Source organism: Meriones unguiculatus, chromosome 2, assembly GCF_030254825.1.
Source record: "Meriones unguiculatus strain TT.TT164.6M chromosome 2, Bangor_MerUng_6.1, whole genome shotgun sequence".
NCBI classification, from domain to species: Eukaryota; Metazoa; Chordata; class Mammalia; order Rodentia; family Muridae; genus Meriones; species Meriones unguiculatus.
The window spans coordinates 171,391,559-171,417,080 of record NC_083350.1 but is presented as its reverse complement, the minus strand read 5'-3'; positions in this window follow the sequence as shown (position 1 = coordinate 171,417,080).

Here is a 25,522-nt window from a genome sequence, read left to right as displayed (position 1 = left end):
TATGCGCAGGTGCTCTGAGTCACACCCACATCTCCTACTCCAATAATGTCTGTAAGATGAATTACACACTTTTAGTGTGGGCTTTCTATCTATTAGCTCACCTATACCTCTGGTCTTATCTACCAGTCTTATAATAAAGTGTATTTTTCATACTGTGGTTCTAGTTTACTGCTTCAAATATTACAGTAATCTACTTTTTAAAAAAGTGCCTTGGCTTTATTTTAATTTTTTTATTTATTACAATTTATTCACTTTGTAGCCCAGCTGTAGCCCCTTCCCTTGTCCCCTCTCAATCCTGCCCTCCCTCCCTCTTCTCCTCCCATGCTCCTTCCCCAGTCCACTGATAAGGGAGGTCCTCCTCCTCTTCCCTCTGATCCTAGGTTAGCTTTGGATCTATTGACATTTGAGGGAAGCTCAGGGAGGAGAGTCAGTTTTCTTTAAGAGTGTGCTCCTGGCAGGTTGACCATGTACACAGAGTTGACCCCACCCACACCCACGCACTAATTCTGCTCAGTGAGTTTTTAGGAAAAATTAAACAAAAAGACATAATGTTGGAAGGGACATGATGAAAATCTGGAAGGGGTTTTTGGAGGGAAGAAATGGGAGTAAATGTGATTGAAATACATTTTATGTATATATGAAACTCAAAGAGTCAAAAAAGCATTTTATTAAAATTTTAAAAAGTATCTTGGTTCTGTATGTGAATTGCTAGTTGTCTAAAGGGTTCAGTTACACAATGAATTAACAAGTAAGGGGCAACATGAAACAAAGTTTCAGTGGTGACATATCAATGGCAGCAGTGTAAACGATGGCTGAAAAATTTTGTGTAATAAAAATTAAACAAAATAGGTGTGGCCATAGAAAGCAGATGACTTGCATCAGCGGACAGGGCAAGAGATAAAATTCTACATGTGTGAGCTGATCAGACCACACCCGGAACCCTGAGAGTCCCACACCGTTATACCCTGTAGTCTCTCTAATGCACCCCTGAGCAAACACGTAAGTTACATCACTCTAATCCCTTTTCTATTAGATTTAATGCTCCTGTAAGAGACACTAAGTGCTTTCAGCCATGCTAAAATTTTTCTTTAGGCTGACTTCACTTGGACCAGATTAATCCGCAACACTTGGGCTTTTGCTTTTACGATTATCAGCATGATGTGCTTGGTTAAACTGGCTCCATGAAAGCCTCTCCAGCTCCTTATCCTACTGAATAAAAGAAAAAAAACCACTATCATTATTGATGACATCACGATTATACAAACCATGCAGTCTTCACCTCAGTAGGAGACTCAAAGGGACCTCCCTTGTCTCTAAGAATCTCAAAGGAAAAATAAACTTGAAAGAGACAGCCACCAATAAAAGAAACTTCATGGGAAGTTTGGAAATTAATAAAATTGTTTCACAAAGGTATGATGCTGATACATAATTTTACTAACAGGCCTTCCAATCATTAAGTTTAAGAAGTAAAAAAATATGTTTCAACATCCTTTCTTTTTGTATTGCCTTTGCCCTCAAATACCCATTTATCTTACTTACTCAGCAAATACAATACTTGCTACATGACAAGCCCTCCTCTGGGGACAAATGAACAGATCGGACGGAAATCTTTGCCCTCTAGGAGCTTATACTCAGTAGGACAATAAACAAGTAAAATGTGAAAAATGTTGGAGCTGAAACTGAGGGGAGAAGCAGAAAAAAAAAAGAACTAGCTTGGGAAAGCTGCAGTTTCACACTCTCTCTCTGTAGGACTTGCTGGCAACATGTAGGTAAAGACTTAAGGAGGTGACGCAGTAAGGCATGCTGTTTCTGGGGAAACGGTTCTGAAAAGAGGGCTCAGGGATTCTGACCGGATGTAGAGATGTAGACCTTGTGTGTTTGAGGAGCCTTAGAGAGCACAATGGCCAGAGAGCACAATGGCCAAGAGGATCAAAGACGCAGAGTCAAGAATGGGGTGCTTTGTAGAACATAGTGAGAGCTTTGACTGGGAGAGGGTAGACAGCCATTGGGAAGTTCTGAGTCAAAGAACAGCTGATATGCTTTAGTTCTTAACAGGCTCACCCAACCCCTGTGACTTGAGGGATGCTGGAGCTTTATTTGAAAAGAGTGTGAAGAACAGGCTGGTTGATGGGAAAGATGTGGGATTTGGTAGAGAGACATGAAGAAGCATGGAGGTTTTCTGGACAAGGAGCTTGTGAGACAATCAGGTTTGATAGGAAAGAGGTAGCTAGGGTCTATTGTTAGTGGAAACAGTCTCAGAGCAAACTCCCTGATCCTCTGGCTCTTAGTCTTCCCACTGCCTCTACCTCAGTGATCCCCAGAGCCTTAAACACGGGAATTGTGTTGTAGAGGTATCAGCTGGGACCAGGCACCATGCCGTCTCTTGGTCTATGCCTTGTGATTGGTTGTGATTTTCTGAAAAGGTCTCTGTCTGTTGCAAAGAGAAGATTATGTGATGAGGAGTGAGAACTACACTCTCTCGTGGATATAAGGATTAATATTTCGAGTGTAGTTAGGAATTAGGCTGGCTTAATAAAGTGTCGGTTACGCTTCCTAAAAATGTGAGAGAGGCTACAGCCATGAAATCTCACCAACACGGAGGTTGAAATAAGACCTGAGCAGTGGTGACACTAATGGACATGTTAAATTGAAAGAAGGAAGGCTCACAGGGCCTCTATCTAAGCTAGAGAGAAACGATAGATAACTGGAGAAGCTGAGAGCGGGAGAAATGCTCTTCCCCAGGGAGAGCCCTCGGTTGCCTCTCCAGCACCAAGTGATCAGGCTGGAGTTCATGTGCCGGTAGGTAACACTACATGAACTCAGCAGGTTGTACTTATATATATTCAGGAATATATTTTTTAATGATAAAACGTACATATTTTTAGTGAAAAAGAGTCTGTGATTCTTTGAGAGCGAGGAAGACAGGTCAGAGTGGAGGAAAAGGAAGGAGGAATGATATAATTATATTATAATTTCAAAAATAAAAATGCAACTACCAAAAATTTAGTGTGCGATGGAGTTGGCACTTGGTTGTTTGAACCTGCAATTCAGAGGATGTTATGATTTTCTTTCAGGCTTTCTCCCCTGTGAATTAGGCACAGAACTCTTATAAATTAATAGGGGGTCAGATATATCCTCAGAGAAAGAGAATCTAGCCCTTGGCTAAAGGTTAGGCTTTTGTTTCATAAAAGGTCATTAACATGCAGGATTATATTTCTTAGGATCCATCCTTACTGCTGGTCACAACCACCCAAGTTCATAATCATAAGATCCCCTTTTCTGCACTCCCTATCATAAGGGGTCAGAGTTGTTTCTGATGTCAAGCCAAGTCATCATTGATTGATTGCTGCAGTTACTGACAGGCAGCACAGCATACATCAAGCTGAGGGCATTTTGTTTGTTTTGTAATACATTATTATACATTATTTCCTATTGCTCCTTCTGCAAACTTATTTGTCCATATTTCTAAAACACAATTAGAAAACATCAGAAAAAAAAATGTCCTGTTCAAACGAAGTTGATCAGGCTACCAGTTGTGGGTATCTGGGGTGGCTGATAATTCACACTCAAAAACTCCAGAGAGCCTGGGCTCAGCTATAATGATAGCACCAAGAATCAAGTGACTGCCCGCTATCTTAGAGAGTGGATTTTTTTTTTTTTTTTTTTTTTTTTTTTTTTTTGCATATGATAGGAGGTTGATGGATCGTGTCTGTTGAAGAGACACAAGGAGAGAAAGGTGACTCAAGTCCCAAAATAGCTCTTTTGAATGCATTAAGAGAAAACCTTTCTGACACAGACAGGAAGCAAAGGAAGAGGGGGCAGGAACTGGTGACAGAATATTCATAGTGCATTGGTCACCAGCATTGATTCACATTAAATTGTTGTCCTCAGCTAAGAATGACACTGTCCTTTGCCTTAATTTTAAATCATAAAACCCTCTCAAACTGCACAATTACCTGAAGATTAAATTGATTGTCCATTATCTGTATTTTAACATTCCACTTGGTAAGTGTTTCCTATCATTTCTTCATCATCGCTCATGCCCACTTGGCGTTTGGAGTAGATCTTATGCAGAGCTCTCTTTGTGACCATTGTATATGTGAATGTTCTGTAAGAATAGGAGACTAGAACTGGGGTGAGACAACAAAAATATTCCTTTCAGTTTGCTTTAAAGAACAAAATCTCGAAGAAACAGCAAGGGCTCAAATGATTCCATTGATAATAAGTGCAAAAAAAACATGTATCCTATATTAAAGAAAATTTGCAGGAACCATATCAAGAAGATTCTCAAATTTATTCATAAAGGACATAAACACACAAAGACTTGATAATGTAAAGGTGACCTTTATCTCCTTTATCTCCAAAGTAAGCTATACATTTGATATAATCTCAACAAAGATCTTACTGTTTTATTCTAATTTTTTTGTACATTACTCATTTTGTATTAGAACTTCTCAAGACTAGTAAGAATACAGAGGGAAACTGTCCATACTATATATTAAAATGTACTGCAAAGCCAGTTATCTAAAACTGTGTACTATCAGCATGCCCTGGAAAGATTAGACCAATGGAACAGAATTGAGAGTCCAGAAATAGACCTAAACTATCTTTGTATGGATAGTTCATATATGATAAAGTCATTATCTAAATTGGAAAATGGATTTTTCAATAAGTGAGGCTAAGAAAACTAGATAGACCTCTGGGAAAACAGTAAAATTGAAGTTAATCAATTTTCTCCAAACAGCAAGGTGGATTCTATATGAACCAATGATTTAAAAATGAAAAAAAAAAATGAAAGCAAAGAAACACAGAAGCATGTATAAGAAGCAAAGCTTGAAGCCATCTAGGTAAAGATGACTAAACATTACATTTTTGTATAGGAGACACATAATAAATATAGTTTAAGAAATGATCAACCAGAGGAATTTATAAAAACACATGGTATTGGCAAATGAGTAATTTACTGACTAGAAGAAAGAGTTCCATTAATTCCAAAGGATGGGGAACATTAAGCTTATTTTATAAAAGGCGATAAAACGTTGTTAATTACATACCACCTTTAACTTTCAGATTGAGAGGATTAGAATCATGAACAAGGTCCACGCTTACTCACAATAGACAAGAACATGAATTAGCACACTCTCCTCAAAGTTCAGCCTGATGCACAGAGACCGTATCTTTTGATACACTTCGAGGAATTTGGAGGAGATAAGATGTTTATTACAGCCAGGTGGTCATAGACAAAGGACACTTGATAACACACAGGCAAGCTATCTGCCTACAGAAATTGTTGTGGTTGCGCATGGTGGAATCCTACACTGATATCAAAAAGAATAAAGTATCTTGCTGAAGAGTTCCAATGTATATTATAGACAGTGTGGGGGGACAGAGTGAGGGCAGCTAGGTGCTACACAGTATTTTGTTGCATGCTTCAAGTTTGTAAAAAATAAAATGGAATATACTTATACATATTCATACATACATGCATACACACCTGTACATGAGTTACATGTCACATGCACACACTTCTCATGCTTACGTACATACAGCATGCAAGAGGAAGAGAAATGGGTGTATTGTATGCACCTTGTGATGCTCATGTCCTTTTGAACCCTGCTTGTATATATTATATTTGTGACAACTTCAAAAGCTTTAAACCACAGTGGAATTGATTAGAATATATGAACGCAGGGTACTTCAAGCCAACAGGAAAAAGGAGACTTGTTAGATAGCGGTGTAGGCACACTAACTGACCATTTAGAACAAAGGAAAGTTGGATGTCCCTAGATGAATTCTGGATAAGTTATTTTAAAGGTAATAAAAAATAAAGTCCTCAATTTTTCCAAAAGAGAGTGATAATTTTTTTAAAATAATCTTGCACTGGGAAATGTCCTCCTAATTATGCAATAAAACCTTAAGAATGGAGTCACTTAACTACTTTGGTTCCAATAAAAAAATATTGCAAAATTGACATGTAGACCAGAGGAAAAGAAGAGAGGGCTTGAGGCTAAACCTATACAATAATGGCCAATTAGCTGTTAACAAAGGGACCAAAAACATGCATTGTTTGGGAAAAAGACAGCCTCTTCAACAACAAATGGTAATGGAGAAAGTGGATATCCACATACAGAAAAGTGAAATTTGATACCTAGCAATTCAAAAATCGAAGACCTAAAACTTTGAAACTACTAGGGAAACAAATAGAAAAACACCCCAACTTATTTGTACAGAAAATGACTTCCTGACTCCAACTCCAGTATCTCAGGAAATTAAAGCAAGAACAGATTGAGGGGATTAAAATAATGAACAATTATTTTAATTGTGAAAAAGACAGAATTGAAGAGCTTCAGGCCCAGGTGGTGGTGCACACCTGCAAGCCCAGCTCTTAGGGAAGCTGAGCCAGAAGGACCTTAGTTCAAGTCTATCCCAGACTATAAAATGAGATCCCATCCAAAGAGCAAGCAAGCAAAAGCCCCATTTCTGTGAATTGTCTGGTTAAAACTCAGTTGCTAACTTGGGAAGGATTTCATGTATTATAAAATATTATACTCAGTGGCTTGCCACTTCACACATAAACATGTATTGCACCATTTTTGTTGTTGTTAGAAACAAAAAAGTCTCATTATCTTCATTATCACATCCTCAGGAGCTGCCACCAAGTGGGGTTACATCCCACGGAAGAACTCAGTTTTCAGCCCCTTTGTCTGTGCCCAAGGGAGGGTTCTGGAGATGGTTGGGTCAACCATTGCCTTCTCAGTCATCACAGCCACTGTGCATCCCATTCCTACCGGCGTTTGCTCTAACAGACCCATGATACTGATTAAATAGTTTTACAACCGGTGAAGAAAGAACATTGTCATGGAGTGAGCACAGCACTTAAACAGACAATTCACAGAAATGGAACATTCAGTACACGGAAAAGCTTCCACCTTCATGGTTAATAAAATGTAAAAATAGGGTAATTAATATCACTTATAAACAAAATATTTTAATAATAGAAGTTTCAGTGGGTTGGTGTCTCACTCACTGTTTAGTGAGTTTAGTGTACAAAACTGTGGCTATTTTTTCTTTTAAATTTTTTATTTTTTTAATTATGTTTTAACTCCTATTTTATGTGAATGTGTAGAGAGAAGGGAGTTGTTCATATCAGTTCAGGTACTCACTGAGTCCAGAAGAGGACACCAGATTCTCTGGAGCTGATGTTACAGGGGGTTGAAAACTGCCTGAGGTGGGTGATAAGAACCAGACTACATCCTCTGCAAGACCAGTACATGCTCATAATAGCTGCGTCGGTTTTTTAACTCCAAACCTGTAGGTTTTGACCATCACTTTTAGCAGCTCGAATGCACAGCAGGTGGGTGCTATTTGCGTTGGTAATTATAGTTTTCCCTAAGAAACTGAAGAGACAATCGGCTTCACGTGTGAAAGTTCAGTGTTGGGCATCACAGTGCTGTTTGGAATAAATGAGCCGAAGTAAAAAAAAAAACAAGGCAACAATCTAAAAGCCAATCAGTGTTGTTATAAATACAAAATCCCAATGATTTTACCAATGAAGACTTAGGAGCCAGATGCTGGGGTGAAAACCTACTAGCCCAGAGAGGCAGAGAAAGCACCCAGTTGATCTTCTGATTCAGCCGATGTCCCTGAAGGAAAAAGCCAAAAGCCCCTTCTTCTCCACACTCTCTTAAATACCCTTCAACTCAGTGCCCCTCTTTTCTGTTTACTCCCTGTTAGCTAGTTTTTTGCTCTGCCTCTTGACCTAGGGATGACTTTACTCAATCCTGTGTATAAAAGTTCTTGGATTAAAGGTGTGTGCTAGGGCTGAGCCACACCAAACAAGAAACATGTTTTTTTTTACAGTTCACAGTCTTGGGGTTCGCAATGGGATCAAATATCCTGCAATGGTCAGTGGATATTGTGATACAGATAATAATACATAAGGATGTAACTTACTTGGTAGAGTACTTGCCTGGTTGGCAGAAGCCCAATTTGATCTCCATCATCATATATGTCTGATCATATGTATATGATCTCCATACATATATATCTCTGAACCTAGGAAGTAAGTCAGCAAGATCCAAAGTTCACAGTCATCTTCCCTCCTGGCTACATAGGAAGGTCAAGGCCAACCGGGGACTTTTAAGAACCTTTCAGAACAAAACAAAATAAACCATCAGGAATCATGTATAATGGGATATAATATATGTACAAAGTTAAATATAAGTGTGAACATGAAATTTTCTCCTTGATCCAGGGTCAGATGATTAAAAGAAAGAAAATTACAAGACACTATGTACAGCATAAAACATTGTACACAAAATAAAACAACAACAACAACAAAAAAAAACGGTTCTCAAGAAGCTTTCACAGATATCTACGATTTTTTTTATGCAGTACTGAATGCAGTGCATAGTTTCTTGGCTTTCCTCCTGCTCTAATTAGTGAATCTTATGCTGTCATTAAAAGTGATACGGAGGGTAGGTAAAATGGCCCACAAACCTGAATATCATCTCCTAGAAGCAACATTTAAAAAAGAAGGAAAAAAAAAATAAACACAACTGGCTAACAGAGCAATAAAACGATTCCTAATGACATTCTGCTAGACCACAGATCAAAGCCTTGTTCAGCCTTCATCAGAGAAGCTTCTTGCAATAGACAAGAATTAGCCCAGAGACTCACAACAGACAGTGTGCAGAGAGTGAGAGACTCTGGAGCACCAAGTCCTAAATGGGACGTCTGCATCAGACACCTCTCAGAAAGGCTCAGGGATCTTCGTGGAAGAGGTGGCAAGAAGACTGCAAGAGCCAGATGTGGGGGTGGACTCTAAAGAAGCATTGTCTTCCGGACTCAACAGGATTGATGTAACTATGAACTCACAGAGACTGTGTTGGCATGCCTGCACAGATTCAAGCCGGACAGGGTTTCAGCACTTACGGAAGAAGATATGGGGTCCTATTCCTAAGCAAGAAGCTATTTGAAATTGATAACTGCCACCAAATGGAAAATCAGTTTTCTCCACTGGAGTATCACTGGGTTTATCAAGCACACTCCTGAGCAGACTCAAGGCCCAGGAGTAGTTGGCCAGCACAAGATGAACTCTGTGCTTTGTGTGTTGTGTTCTTTGGTGTGTGGGGGTGTTGTTTTATTTTGTTTCCTTTTGGCATTTTTTTTGTCTTACTCTTTTCGTTTGATGATCTTTGGATTTTGTTTGTTTTTTGCTTTAGAGAGAGAGAGAGAGAGAGAGAGAGAGAGAGAGAGCAATGGGGAGAAAGAGAGAGAACATGAAGTTGGGTGGGGAGGAGGGGAGGGAAGGTCTTGGAGGAATTGAGGGATGGCAAAAACATGATCACATATGAAAAAATATTTAAAAGAGAGGAAAATGGCAGACACCATAGCTTGATTCTGTAACTCCAGTGCAGTCACAGGCAGGAGAGTCATCTGGAAGCTTGTAAATAATGCACATGCAGGTTCCTAGGTTGTTTCCTGTTTTCTTCTTCTTCTGATGTCCATCCTCTTTGCCTTTCCGGATGGGGATTAGACATTTTAGTTAGGGTCCTCTCTCTTGCTTAGTTTCTTTAGATGCACAGGTTATAGTGGGTTTGTCCTATGTTGTATGTCTATATGAGTGAGTATATACCATGTGTGTCTTTCTGCTTCTGGGACAACTCACTCAGGATGATCCTTTCCAGATCCCACCATTTACCTGCAAATTTCATGATTTCCTTATTTTTCATTGCTGAGTAATATTCCATTGTGTAGATGTACCACAATTTCTGCATCCATTCTTCAGTTGAGGGGCATCTGGGCTGTTTCCAGTTTCTGGCTATTACAAATAAAGCTGCTACAAACATGGTTGAGCAAATGTCCTTTTTGTGTACTTGAGCCTCTTTTGGATATATGCCTAGGAGTGGTATGGCTGGATCATGGGGAAGCACTATTCCTAGTTGTCTGAGAAAGCGCCAGATTGATTTCCAGAGTGGTTGTACAAGTTTACATTCCCACCAGCAGTGGAGAAGGGTTCCCCTTTCTCCACAACCTCTCCAGCATGTGTTGTCAGTTGAGTTTTTGATCTTGGCCATTCTCATGGGTGTAAGGTGAAATCTCAGGGTTGTTTTGATTTGCATTTCCCTAATGGCTAGTGAGGTTGAGCATTTCTTTAAGTGCTTCTCTGCCATTCGGTATTCCTCTACAGAGAATTCTCTGTTTAGCTCTGTTCCCCATTTTTTTTTAAGCAGAAGGAAGTTTTATTTTATTTTTTATTTTTTTTTTATCAGTTACATTTTATTAACTCTGTATCCCAGCCGTGTCCCGATCCCTCATTCCCTCCCACTCCCTCCCTCCCTCCCTCATCTCCACCGTGCCCCTTTCCAAGTCCACTGATAGGGGGGACCTCCTCCCCAATCATCTGATCCTGTTTTATCAGGTATCTTCAGGACTGGCTGCAAAGCCCTCCTCTGTGGCCTAACAGGACTGCTCCTCCCTTCGGGGGTGGGGAGACCAAAGAGCCAGTCATTGAGTTCCTGTTAGAAATAGTCCCTGTTCCCCTCACTTTGGGAAACCAATTGGTTACTGAGCTACCACAGGCTACATCTGAGTGGAGGTTCTAGGTTATATCCATACATGGTCCTTGGTTGAATGTCAGTCTCAGAAAAGACCCTGTGCCCAGATATATTTGGTCCTTGTGGAGCTCCTATCCTTTCCCCATCAGACTAACTCCCCTTCTTTCTTATGATTCCCTGTACTCTGCCAAAGGTTTGGTCATGAGTCTTTGCTTTGAAAACACTGCTACTTAGAGTCTTTCAGATGCGCTCAGTAGACTCCTGTCATACGTTCAATGCACATCCCATCTGTCTTTCTAAACGAGGATTGATCATCTTACCCCATGTCCACTCAATTGATTATCTTTTTTAGGTGTATAGATTTCATTATGTTTATCATATCTTATAGGTCTATATAAGTGAGTATATCCCATGTTTGTCTTTCTCCTTCTGGGATATTTCACTCAGAATGATCTTTTCTAGATCCCACCATTTGCCTGCAAATTTCATGATTTCCTCCTTTTTGATTGCTGAGTAGTATTCCATTGTATAAAAATACCACAATTTCTGTACCCATTCCACCGTTGATGGACATCTGGGTTGTTTCCAGGTTCTGGCTATTACAAATAGAGCTGCTATAAACATTGTTCCCCATTTTTTAAGTGGATTACTTGGTTTGCTGCTTTCCAGCTTCTTTAGTTCTTTATATATACTGGATATGAGTCCTCTGTCAGATAAAACTGGGCTGTCAATGAAAGTATGCTGGACTTTGTGTCACTAGCATACAACATGAGAATTTTTCCTGTGCTGCAAATCTGTCTAAACAATTGTCTAGCTATATTTTAGGTAATTGGACTGGAGAATTCGATACTACGATGGAGCAGCTGAGAGTGGCCATTATCACAGTAAATTCTACCAGAGTGGACGCAGGACTAGCCACAGGATTATCACCATGGATTGCTGCAGCCATGAATCATCTGAAGGAATGGGCGGGCATGGGAGCGTTAGCAGGCCTTCTGGTGTTGGTCTCCTTGGTTTGCCTGTGGTGTATATGCAAGATTAGAGTCTCACAACAGCGTAATGCAGCCATGATCATTCAGGCCTTTACAGCCATTGAAGCAGGACAGTCTCCCCAAGCATGGTTGGCTACCATAAAAAGCTAAAATATTATGCTCAGGATGTGAGGCTAAGCACTGCACTCAGGGTCAGCCACTTTCGACCCAGAGAAGAGCAAGTCTGATTGCATGCGGGTTGATGCCCCAGGTCCCACCTCTGAGAAAAAGGTATTGGTCGGGTCTGATGCTCTTTGGGTGGATGACACCTAAATGAACATCGGTACAAAGTCCCAATTTATTTCTAATATCAGAGATCAGACCTCTACTCTTGCCTGATGCATCTAAAACAAAAAGGGGGAATTGTAGAGAGCTGCGCAATACCGCGCCTTAAAGATGGAGCTGGTTTCCACCTTCCACCTTCCCGATGGTGAGTGCTCTCTGTCACAAACAACTCCACATTTGGCTAAGGCTGAGGATCTGGCTTGCTTCCATGTATGTGGACCTATCTGCATTGTCCACGTGGCACACCTGGGTTGGCTACCCAGAGGCTATTTAAGCTGTGGGCTGGCTTTTCCCAGGGTCAGATGATTGTTCAAGGTTCCTGAATAAACTGCATTGAAAAAAAAATAATGCACATGCAGACATAATAAGAGAGACCCTGCCTAAAAATAAGGTGACATATTCTCTCTCTTTCCCTCAGTCCCCCCACACACACACAGAAAAACACACACATATATACACACACAGTAAAAATAAATATTTTTAAAAGGTGGAAAAAACTGAGAGCCAGGAAACGATGCTTTCAAGTGGAGAAACATAGGGGTTTACAAACGAGATAGGCAGCATTATGTTTTTAGAATAAAGCACGGAAGTTACCAGGCACACTTACACACGTGTGGCTAGAGGAAACTAGCTCCGTATGTGTTAACAGTGGTAATCTTCATGTAGTACAATTTGAGTAAACATACAGTAAACGGTTTCTTTAAAATTGTTACAGCTATTTCTTTTTTTTTAATCATGCTATTTTCTTTGATGCAGGGTCTCTTGTAGCCCAGACAGGCCCCAAACTCCTATGTAGCCCAAGGAAGACCTTAAACCCCTCATTCTCTTGCCTCTGTCTCTAAAATGCTAGAATTAGAGGTGTGCACCACCATCCCTGGTTTGTGTGGTGCTGGGAATCAAACCCAGGACCACATCCGTGCTAGGAAAGCACTCTACAAACAGACCTACATCATCCTTGGCCCTAAAATCACCTTAAAGTAACATTCCCCAATTCTGGATAGTGTGAGGAGCTCATGATTATAAGGAAGATTACAGAATGGTGGGTTAAAGCTGAGAGCTGTGAGAATGACTTTCGGGTCACAGACCTGTTTGTGCCAACTTGGTTATTAAGAAAGTAAACCCCTTCTGAGGTAATAAAACCCAGCAAACTTCCCTAGGTGGAACCCACAGCGAACTGTCCATTGGACCAGCTTCCTCACCAGTACTGACAGTTGTAAGCGTGGACAAGCCTCCGTGAATGATCCGGGAGTAGCGGGATGCCTCCAAATCCATAGCCACCTGAGCCCTGCGGGGTCCAAGGGCCGCGAAGAAGAAAACATTCTCCCAGAGCTTTGAACTACAGAAAGACCTGGCGTTTATTTTCACACACGATCCCGAATCTGTCTATTGTCAACTGGCATTTGAACAGCACAGGCCCTCTTCGTAAAGAACCCTGGGTTTCAAGTGCTGATTTTATTTCTGATTTGTTTTTCATTATTTCCTGAAGCTATTGATGCTCCGGAGACAGTGGGGGAAGTGAGAAAGCCCTGGGAGAGTGTGAGCCTTTGAATTTTGGAACTCAACCATTCAGAGGTTCATACTCATGTTCACAAAAAAACAATGTCACGGGGTCACTTTGGCCAATGGGGCGCTTTGTGCGAGGGCTGGAGCTCGCGTTCTGTGCATGTTTGTCCCAGCAGCCTCCCACCCCTTCCTCCCTTCCCTTTCTCCCTCTCTCTCTCTTTCCCTTTATATCAACATGTTGTAGCCTGTGACACCAGCTAAATTAATCACTCACTGCACTCAGGGAAGTCACCGCAGGAAATAAAATAACAAAGACAACAAAATTATTGCAAGGCTGGAGAGAAGGGACTGGCTGTGAATAGAGCACTACACCCTCGCCAGCTGTGTCCTCGCGGGGGCTGGAGCAGCAGATTAAATCGAGGGCTGCTCTTTATTCCATTTATGAGAATTTGAGAATGGCCACAATACAATGCCAGGACCCCTAGTGAGGGGAAATCCCTCCAGAACGCTCCACCTGTCAGAACTAAGCTGTTCCCCAGCCCAGGGAGTTCTCTTTAGGTTCTCCTTGAACAAACCCTGCTTGGACAGATCCAGCCCAGTGACTGTCAAGCCACCAAGAGGCAGAGATGTACTTAAAGGTCTTTAAGTGACAGCTAGCAGAGAAATCAAGTCTCCAGCTGCCAAGTAGCTTGGTTTCTGCCCTATTCTATTTGCCTAATAGTCCATAGAGGGATAGAACTAGGAATCATTGACAGAGCTCCACTATCCATGAGGTCCTGGGTTCAGTTCTTAGCCACACGTGCGCGCGCGCGCGCACACACACACACACACACACACACACACACTCACACACACACGCGCGCGCGCGCTAAAGTGTGAGAACCATTATTTTCTTTGATTAGAAGCAGAATGGAACCCCTAATATCAAATTTTGGCTAATGGGATGGGGCTGTAAAGTTGCTGGACTTGCTCAAACTGGGTGTCATGGTGCATACCTCTAATCACTGTAATTAAGAGGCAGAGACGGGGGCAGGGTGTCCTTAGCTACAAAGTAACTTGAGGTCACCCTTTGTTATGTGAGGCCCTGTCTCCTTACTAAAGCAAAATAAATCTAAACACTGGCTGAGCACAGCAGTGAGTTCAATAGATGCACCTGACGGGGTAGGCAGAGGTCAGAGTACAGGTGGTCGAGGCCTCTGCGGGAGCTTTTGGGTTAAACTAGGTCTCCCCAGAATTTAGATAAAGGCAAAGAAGATCGACTTAGAAAATCGGCAGTGAAGAAGAAGGAAATGCTCAGTGTCGCTTTTATCGTCCATGTGGCAATACTGCTTGTGTGTCAGCCCATGACCCCCTTGTCACCTAGAACGTGCCTGGTTTCCTTGGATCTTCCGAAGCTGCATCTACTGCAGAGCTGATTGCTGGACAGGATGTGCTGCTTTTGCCAGTGGTAAATATTTAATCCAAAGCAGTTTGATTGACCGAAACCAACTAAATCTTACTGGGGGCGTTTAAGCTAAATATCAGAGGTGCAGTTACTTATTTGAAGCCTTTCCTTCCTCTTTCTTTTTAAACTTTTAATGCTGGTATAGTTTTATTGAAAATAATTTACAGAGTTTGTGATGCCATTACTTGGACTCATTGCCAGAGTTTGGTGTGGTAAAATGAGAGCATGGGGCCTTCCTGGAAATGGCGTCGCTATAGGCTGTATATTTCTATAAGCTGGGTCTGTATCATGGACTGAGTCACCTTTAGAAAAATATAACATTAAAAAAAAAAAAAAACCAAAAACACCACATACCTCCCTCCATTCAGAACTTGGAAGAATGCGGTGTGCTTTGATAGTTCTCTGAAACTTTCAGGAATATTAATGCTTGTTTCCCCAGAGTACAGGCCATTGATCCGTCTTCATAGTGTGAACTGGCATTTGTGAGTGTGTGAGCGCATCTTTGTGTACCTTTGGCTCAGTGACTCCTCCTGTCACCAGCGCCACCCCCCACTCCCGTCCACGGCTTGTTGCAGTCCTTTCATGTCAACCCCCTCTCAAGAAGCCTTCAGTTTGGTAGCACTGCTCACGCCTAACAAATGCATCAGGAAACAATGCACACTCCTGCCCACCGGTAATCAGAGCAATTACTTAATGAGCGCATCTCTGTTTCCTCCTGCGTGGACTAATTAAAAGGCTCCCATGCTGTTGTCAGGAAGGGACAAAGTATGTGGTATGGAGTTTTTAGAGAATGTGAAAACTGAAGCAGGGATTCTTCGTGGAAACATTTTGAAAGCGTTCACAGGGTTCTTCCCACCTCTGCCCATTCAGGGCAGCCTTCATGGGTGGGCACTGATTGAGAAGGTGGGGCCAATGGTAATTATGTGGCTCACGTGTGTAGTCTGAAAACAGGAGGTCTAGAGTTCAGTGTAGCGCTTCTCAAACTTTAACACCCTGGGGGACCCAGGACCCATTCAATCACAGCCTGCTGCTTCCACCCAAAAAGTAGAGGTTCATCAGGTCTGGGATGGGGTTCCCAGGTAGGGCTGGTGCTGGCAGGGGAGCACACCTGTAGGGCATGGCTATGAACTCTTGTGTTCCTCCTCTCCACTCAAAGGCAGCAATGGCTCAGCAAAGGTTCAGCTTTTCTAGTGGGACCCAAGATAGAAAAATCAGTCTTAAACTCAATTAGCTTTTGTGGAAGCTTTAAAAACCACTTCCTCCTTTCCTTGTTATGTGTATGGGTGTTTTGCCTGCACACATGTCCACGCACCGTGGGTTTGCAGGGCCCACTGAAGCCAAAAGAGGCCGTATTCTGGGATTAGAGCCACACACAGGTGTGAGAAGCCTTGTGCCATGTGGATTCTGGAAATCCAACTGAATTCTCTGAAAGAACAGCCAGTTAGCTTAACAGCTGAGCCACCTCTCCTGCCTCCAAATGTAGTGAACAGAAAAGGACTCAGACATCGTGGTGTATGCCCACAATTCCAGCGTTCCAGAGGTTGAAGCAGGAATATCCCACATTCAAGGTCAGTTAGAGCTGCACAGGGAGGCCTATGTAAAGAAATAGATACATAATAAAATAAGTCCCAAATCAACCATCTCCCACAGAAACATGTTGATACAGGGAGAAAACTACATTAGTGGGGTACCCATTCGGAAACATAGCCATTGCAACTCAACTTATAGCAAAAGGCAGTAATTTGAAAAGGGAGGGTTGGGATTCAAAAGCTCTAAGTGAGTCAAGTGTTAAGAAAAAAAAAATTTTAATGGGGGTGGGGCTAGAGCTCAATGGTAAAGCATTTGCTTAGCATGTGTGATGCCAGTGTGATCCCAGTTCTGACAAACAAACAGCAAAAATAGATAAAAGAAGACCTATGGATGTAGCTCAAAGGAAGAATACTTGAGTGGCACACAGAGGTCCTGGGCTCAATCCCCAACACTGGTAAAAAAAAAAAAAATAGCAGGAATTTTGAAGAGTCATATTTTCTCTGCGCACCTCCTCTGCCTCCTAAGATTGGACTTGGCTATAAATTCCACTTTGGGGAGTGCTAAAATAAGAGAATCTCTCACACTTTGGAGCACATATTTCATAGGTTTTGTATTAGATCATTATCCTAAAAACATTATAAATATAAAAGAGGGTGTTAAGATTGCCAGTGACTGGGCTGGAGACGTGACTCAGCAGTTAGGAACAATGGCTGCTCTTTCAGAGGACCCAGATCCAAATCCTAGCACCCATGTGGCAGCTCACAGCTGTCTGTAACTTCAGTTCCAGGTGATATGGCACCCTCTTCCAGCCTCTTCAGTACCAGGCATACACGTGGGGGTATGCACACAGTGGATGGACAGACAGACAGACAAAACACCCAAACACACAAAATAAAACAAACTTTCTGTAATTTATAGATTAGGGGACTTCAGTCTACAGAAGGGGAAACCTTGCCCATGACACTAATTACTGGAGTAGAAATTTAAAAAAAGAGCTCTGCCTGATTTTTGTACACCTATATACCCCTTCTAATCTTTTTGCCCCTTTGTTCAAAGGACATCACATGCTAGAAAAAAATAGTTGTGTAAAAGTCAGAGCAAATAAGATCCAGCTGTCAATGCTGTGTTTACCACCAACAATCGGTTTTTTATGGTTTGCAAGTTATATCCTGGGTGAAACTGGGGTGTGCCTAGTGCCCCAAACCTGACATGTACGTAGGGTCAGATAAGAGAGGAATCAGACCACGGATGCCCCTTTTCTGCATCTAATCTTTGCAAGGGCAGCTCCCAGTGTTTTCCAGAGAGAAGATCAAACAACTACAATGCCTAGGCTATCTCTTAGCCTGTCAGTTTTCTTAAGGACATCTTCCCCTTTAGTTCAGATCTTGAAACTGGAGTGAAAAATAAAGGTTGATGCTTAGTATTCCACATCATAACCTCCCAAATCCACACAAATTTAATGCACTTTTGATTGATCCCATAATTACAAAATTTGTTTAAAGCTGTTATATTATCTTTTTATTTGACACAATATGGCACAATTTTGTTATAGGATTGAAAACCAAATAAGACAACTCCAGTTGGTAGCATTTCAAAGGGCCGTTCCCTTTAAGATGAAATCAATCCTGTTTCAAGTTTATTCCCCTGTACTATGATTGAGGCTCTAGGGGTGTATTTTGCAGAAAAAAAATGTCTTTTTGATTTTTTTTTTTAGAAATTCTTTAGATTAATATGCAGCTGTCATTGCAAGGCAAATCTAGATTTGCTTTCATGTCTCTTCTTTCCTCAGGCTGCTAGTGTCTACCTCTTCAGGAGAGAGGGTCCATTCACACCCGACTGGGGATTCCAATACCGGGTCAGCTAGCAAGGAATGCATCCACACACGGTGATTTGGAGGATCTCACATGCTGTTTACATAGACTGAATCCATTTCTTTCATCTGTCCAGTATCTTGGTCTTGACATTTTGCCATCTAATTCTAATTCCTGTTCTTTGACAGTCTGTCTGTCTGCCTCTCTCTTTCTCTCTCTCTCTCTCTCTCTCTCTCTCTCTCTCTCTCTCACACACACACACACACACACACACACACAAACACAAACACACTGCACTATTCCATATTCTCACAGATCCCAACACAGCAAGAGAACAGTTCAGGGCTTTTATGCATTCTGGAGTATGGTTTCAGCATTTATTTCATTTTATTTGAGGCTTTCCTTCATGTCTTCCCTTCTGTTTTGATTTAAAGGGCAATGGACTTTCCTCATAGTTCTAACTGCTAGCATGTTTCAATTCTTGCCTCTCTTCAATTCTTCTTTCACAGAGGCAGACTTGTTTATCTATATGCTTCAAAAGTATTTTCCCAAAGTAGGCTTGTACCCCTCCCCCATTCTATGAAAACACAAAGAGATACAGAATAACAAGAAATTAGTTTAGAAACCTCTTTGCGTTAGACATTGGTCATCAAACAATTCTTCAAATACCGACACAATGAAAGCTAGCTCTGGCCCATTCCATAACAATTGAAGGGCACATTTGTGCCACCTTACTTTCTGTTCTTAATTATGCTAAAAATGGACTGTAACTCAGAGGCTTGAAAAGGATGTGTTGATGACAGGACAAATGGAAGCTTTGCTTGTGAGAAATGGGAGTGTCTTGCTATGATATTAGTTACCATCTAGCCGAGGCCAAATGGCTGTCTTTTACTCTTTTTTAATGCTTGAAAACAAATCTGGGATGTATGGATTCACTTTATTAGGTTATCAAGAGAAAAGATTACAATAGACCACGGGTCAGCACACTAAAGCCCGTGGACCAGATCTGGCCTTCATCCTCTTCTCATAAGGACTGCTTCACTGGAACACAGCCACAGTCACTGGCTTGCACGCTGTTGGGCTGTTCCTGTGCTGTGGCGGCAGATTGAGTAGTTGAGACGGTACCTGCATGGTCAGAAAAGACTGAAATATATACTGTCTGGTCCTTGGCAAAAAGTTGGTCAACCTCTAACGTAGACCTTCAGATGCAATTATATTTTTAAGCCTCTTTCCTAAGTAGGGGGGTGAATGAGTCAGTCAGGCTTGTTTCTGGGACATAACCATGCGTGATTATAAAAGATATTGTTTTAAAGGTCTCAGTGCAGGTAGATTGTGCATGAAAGATTAGTTCCTGCCTAGAATTTATAGAAGTTTTTTATTTTACTTGAATATATTAGCAAAATGCCTCTAAAATAGCATGTTTATAATGTACTATTGTTGCAGGAAGTAGAGGCAGACATTAATAATTATTCTGAGAGCAAAGACATATACAAACTAACAAATTTAGATATAAGGCCATCCTAAAAGATCACATCAGCATGCCCGCTGCAGTAAAGTCCTGCTATGGAAAGCAAATCCATGTAATTTTAAGTTTGATTCTAATTGAACACATTTTCAGAAACTTCATTGTAACTGGAGTTTTTCTATACCTGGTAGGAAGAAAATGAGTGTTTCCAGCTCATTTGAGGAGCTAACATAAGATCTTTGAACCATCAGAAAATATTATGCCACAATCAATAGAGTTTTTTGAAGACAAAATTGAGCTTGAATAATTTTTTTTTGCTATAATTGTCCACCTGGATAATGAGCAAGTAACAGATATTAGCTATCTTAATTTTTACTGCTGCTTCCAATTGCATCCCAAATGACTGGCAAGCTATAAAAGCCTGACTCTGACCTTCCCTCCTGTCATCCTCTCCAAGGGCAATGTGCTCAAGTTGCACTGATCCATACTGTGGGGTGGAGAGGAGAGAGATAGGAAGAACCAATGTACAAAGAGGCTCAGATTCACTGTTTAAAATTCAATATCTTAAATATTTGTCATCTGCATACAAGCGGTTCCCAAACAAAAACCATATTCATAGCACATGCCCATTGCCTGGGTTTACAAAGATTTGCACCAAGGTCTCAGGTTGAGGGTTTATTCCGCCCTCAAAGGTGGTGCTAGAAATCACCATACATTAAAATTTTTCAAGGCAACTCTCTTGTTCTTGACAATATCAAAATGGAGAAGGAATTCTTAGAATTCACCTATTATATTAAATGATTATAATGGTATTTATAAAAAGCAATTTTTTGTGTTTTATCATTTACAAAATTATATATATGTATATATAAGTCATATATATATACACACATATGACTTGACTCACACTGTACACAGTAACTCAAGAATATTATTACCTTGATTTTCTTTGGCTAAAACTCAGGCATAGTGGGGTTTAAGATTGTATAAATAAGTACTAGTATTTGAGTCGGTCGGAGCCTTGCATTTCACATTTAACACCCCTACATTATTTTCTAAATTGTTGTGAGTTGGTAATATTAATGAGCTTGGAAAAATAGATTCCAATGAAAGTAACACTGGTGAATTGTTGACAAGGGGCTAAAAGGAGCATGAAACAATGCGGATTGGCTACAAACGCTAAGGGGAAAAGGGTATTACAAGTGTGAACCGTCACTACAGGTAATGAAGCAAAAGTGAAAGGAATCTCAATATTATTAGCAGAGTGTAATAATGCATGCCTGTAATCTCAGCACTCAGGAGGTAAGGGCAGGAGGGTTAAAAGTTCAAAGCCAGCTTTGGCTACATAAGTGACATACTGACTCAAAATCTAAAAAGCATACACACATACAGAGAGAGAGAGACAGAAACGGAGAGACAGAGAGGGAAAGAGACAGGTAGACAGACAGACTCAAACACACACACAGACACACACAGGGAGTGACAGAAACATATACATAGACACACACACACTTGTCAGTTAAGGTTTAATATCTATTTTGTCCTCTTGATATTATCTTCTGATCCCTGGCTGCATATTATAGAAAGCACTCAATAAAAAGCTTAAGCCGATAGACACCTTATCTGGCAAGTGGAGTCTACATGAAGGTAGTTGAGGCACACATAAAATCTTTATGTAGATGAAGACTTATTTGTCACCCAAACTCTCTTCAACTCTTTGCTCTGCTATTCCTATAAAAAGTCAGGCTGGAAGAAGAACCTTAATGTTTCTGTTTCTGGACATCCTGAAAGTGGAAGAATGAAAAGTACTCACTCTTCTTCAGAGAAGACCTTCTAGAGGGCACCACATGGCCTGTGGATTGTATTTGTTGGCAGAAACATTACATATTGCTATAGCTGCAAAGAAGACTGATCAACTTGGACTTTTATTATCAGAAGGAAAGAAAGATTCAAATAGAATAAGCAAATAGTCTTTGTTATACTTTTTTGTAACAAAAATGGAACAACTGAGGAGTATTTCAAACAAAGGAGACAAAATTTTTTTTGTTGTTTTATTTTTGTTTTTGTTTTGTTTTTCAAGATAGGGTTTCTCTGTGTAGCTTTGGCTGTCCTGGACTCAGTTTGTTGACCAGGATGGCCTTGAACTCACAGAGATCCACCTGCCTCTGCCTCCCCAATTTCTGGGATTACAGGTGTTTACCACTGCGCCTGGCAGGAGACAAAGTTTCATTGTGCTTTTCCCACTTGCACCAGGTTCCTACATGTTATACAACAAAACTTGAGGTAATTTTTAAAATTATGTATCATAAAGTTTAAAGGTCAAGTTACATAGAAGCAAAAAATGTTTTGTTCCATTTTATGTAATTAACAAGTGTATGGGAGCCCATTTTTCTTTCTGCTATGATTCTTTCTTCAGTTTTTATATAGAAGACAACAATTGAGAAATGTTTTTTGCTTGGTGAGAATACAGGGTTTAGAAAAAGCATGAATTTATTCATGTTTTTAATTATTTAACACACACAAATTGTTCCTGTATGCCAGGACTTTAGTCTTCAAATAGAAGTCTTCAGTTTGGGCTTTTAAGGAAAGCCAAACTATCCATCAAGTTTGACGAAATGAGTTTATAAGTTATCTCATCTTCACAGTCTTAAAGAAAAGAAGGAGACAAAGTTGGGTACATTAAAGTGTCTCCGTCCTCTGTGTCTCAAAGGAGAAATGGCAAGAGATGAGGCTCTCCTCAAGCCAGAACAGAAATTTTGTGTCTAGGATTGTGTGGTTTTGGAGCATATCTTACAGACAAGGAAATGTAATCCTACATCTTGGGGATACTGAAGCAAAATTCCTCTTGGAAGCATCCGTTCCAAGAGGTCCCCATGATCTTGGGCCACTTCCATAGTGGGCTTTTTCTTGATGGCAAAAGTGTAGGGAGATGATTCAAGCAAATGACACCACCGTGTCCACAGTGGTACCAACCCCTTCTCCGGATTTTACCAGGACATCCAGTATTCAAGCAATAGTTAGAAAGACAATTTCAAATAGAGGCAGACCAAAGCAGGAATGATCTCCCTGTCTTGATTATCATTAAAATACTGCTGGAAGTGAGAAAGTTACAGGATACGTTTAGAAATCCATCCATACTTACCCTGCTTTTTGCCTCTCCCTACTTGGTTCTGGTTTTAAGCATTTTATTATGAAGGCTCTATTTTACTACAGTTATCACAGATGTTTGATTTTTCACAGAGCTTGAAGGTCTGGTATGTATTTTCTTGGTGCTAGGCATCCTGTGATTGTAGAAACTGTCTCTGGAATTGGCAGTTTACCAAGCCAGCTTTCTACCAGGGAAGGCAGAGAAAGGGTACAAGAGACAAGTGCAGCAGCGGAAGGGGCAGGGACAGCTGTTAAAAGTGACAGAAGGGGTTGTCAGGAGCATGGGAATTCAATCTGTGTTTTTACACTAATGGCACATTAGCAGGCCATGCCAAATATAGACTCGCCCTCTTTTCAACACTCAGTGTAAGGCTTGATACACAAGATGCCATGACCAGCATCTAATTAATATATTTTCATGATGTCCACTTCGGTTTCAGTGTTCCTATTTGTATAGTTTTGTTATTGGTGTTCTGACATGGGCCACTCTGTTGAATTAAAAACTAAGGGAGAATGGAAAGAAAGGAGGAAGGGAAGGAGGCAGGGGGTGGAAAGGGAAAAAAGAAGGAAAAGGGGCAGAGTAGGAAAACTATCAAAACATAACCTTTTTTATTTGATGCACTTCTATTCAATTGAATAATTTTCTTTTTTAAAATACTGTTGATAACTACAACCCTTCCTCCACAGCTGCAGTCACATGGGAAAAAGACAGGGTGCATATAAATAGACAACTGCTACTTTGAATTTTGTATGCAAAAGTAGTCTCTCAAGTTCTCCTCACTTCTCATCTATGTCCCTGTTTGATTTTCCTGTTTGCCGTCTTCCTGCCTCCAGGGCAAGTTCGGAAAGATGGAGAGCCGTGGCAATGCCAAGTAGCAAGAGTCTGAGTTTAACGAGGTTGGAAAGTTTGAATTTATGACAGGTGACATCAGCTTATGAAATCTGTGTTTGTTATTTTCAAATCACACTCATCGAGAAATGTATTGACATCACAAGGCATTGAAAGCAAAGTAGATTTGATCCATTTTAGATAGGAAAAGAATGCAATCCCAGGCATGTCTGTAAACATGCCTTCAAATTGGTAAAATGGCTTGAGCCCATGTTTCTGGAGATGAGACACTAGAAAGTTCTTCCTGTCTTAATCTTGGTGAGTAATAGAATACAGCAGATGAGTAAGCTACTGATATTCCCTTTCGTTTTGGTTTAATACTGTCAGAGAGAGGGCAAAGATGGCAAAAACTAACATGAGGCTACAGCTATCATCTCCCTACCTCTAGTGATTTCCAAGTTGGGTGTGATGGACCCAAAGTCCTATCCCACAAGAAGAGCTGGGGCCACTCCCTCTCTTCGGTTGCCATCCTGAAGTTCCACACGTCTTTGTTTAATGTGTTTGTTTTAACTTACTGGAAATGCTCATATAAAATGAATATTGAATCACTCTCAAACCTCCTCACTCTCCTGTTTCTTCTCCTGCCTTTCATCACAGTGTAGATTCAGGAGGCAAAAACATTGAGGAAACAGTGTTACCCAACTGAAAGAAAACTAATGGTAACTATGTTCTCATATTACCAGAGGTTAGCAGGCAGCTACTTTAATATGACAGCTAATATAACTCATTGATGCGATTACTCAAAGGGAAGAGTGCTGTGGAGTCTAGTTACATCCCAGTGGTTACAATTAGATAGGCCAGATGGATGGGGTCCAGAGAGACGGGCTAAGAAACCTGCAGACAGTTCATCAGGGACATGGCTAGGGCAAGGTGGACTTCATGAATCAGGCAAATAAAAAAGGGTGCCCTAATTAATTATAGGCTTTTAAATTCAGAGGTTCTTAAATAAAGCCTGGATAAAAAGAAGTAACTTGGGGGTTTATTTGCCAACTCTGAGCCAAATATTTTGAATAAGCAGTTTCCTTTAATGGATGGTGATGGTTGACTATTAAAGTCATCTTACATTGACTTTAAAAATAACAGAATGGAACGTCAGGGCCTTCTTAGAAAAGCAAGTTACTGTTCTTTGAGCATGTCTGTGTCTGTGAAATCACCCGGCATCTGCTAGCAGCACAGTGTAGTCAGAGGTACAGACAACAGTTGGGTGAAAAGAACTCTTAAGTCGTCCCTCTTGGAACCCTTTCTCAAACATATTAGAGAACTCCATCAGACAGGAACTACACAGGAAATAGAAGGCAGACTGGAGAGCTACATCAGAAGGAGATTGTTGAAAGGACTATTTTAAAGAAACTGAGTCGAGGAGATGAAGAATTCCGGGACCAGCAGCAATAGAAGGTTTTACTCCTTCTCAGCCAGAGCCACAGCCTCCTGGAATTAGAGCTGATCTCTTCATGGGAGCAGTGCTGTAACCTCAGGCAGGCCATACTCACACAGGAGTGAAGAAGGATGTCTGTGCATACATGCATGAGTGTGTGTAGTGTAATGATGTGTATGTATGCACATCTATGTGTATATATATACATATATATATGCATGTATAGAAGAATGTATATGTGTGTACAGGTATATAGGTATGTATGAGCATACATAAGTGTGCATGTGTGTGTATTTATTTATGTATGTTTGTTTGTTTATGTATGTTGTTGTTTATTTATGTATGTATGTTTGTGTGTTCATACATGCAGAGGGGAGGAGCCAATCTTTCTCCTCCTGCTCTCTGATCCATCAAATAAAATAAGAAGCCAGAAGATAAGGAGAGTACTGCAAGGATCAGCTCCCAGATTTCAGAGCAGGACAC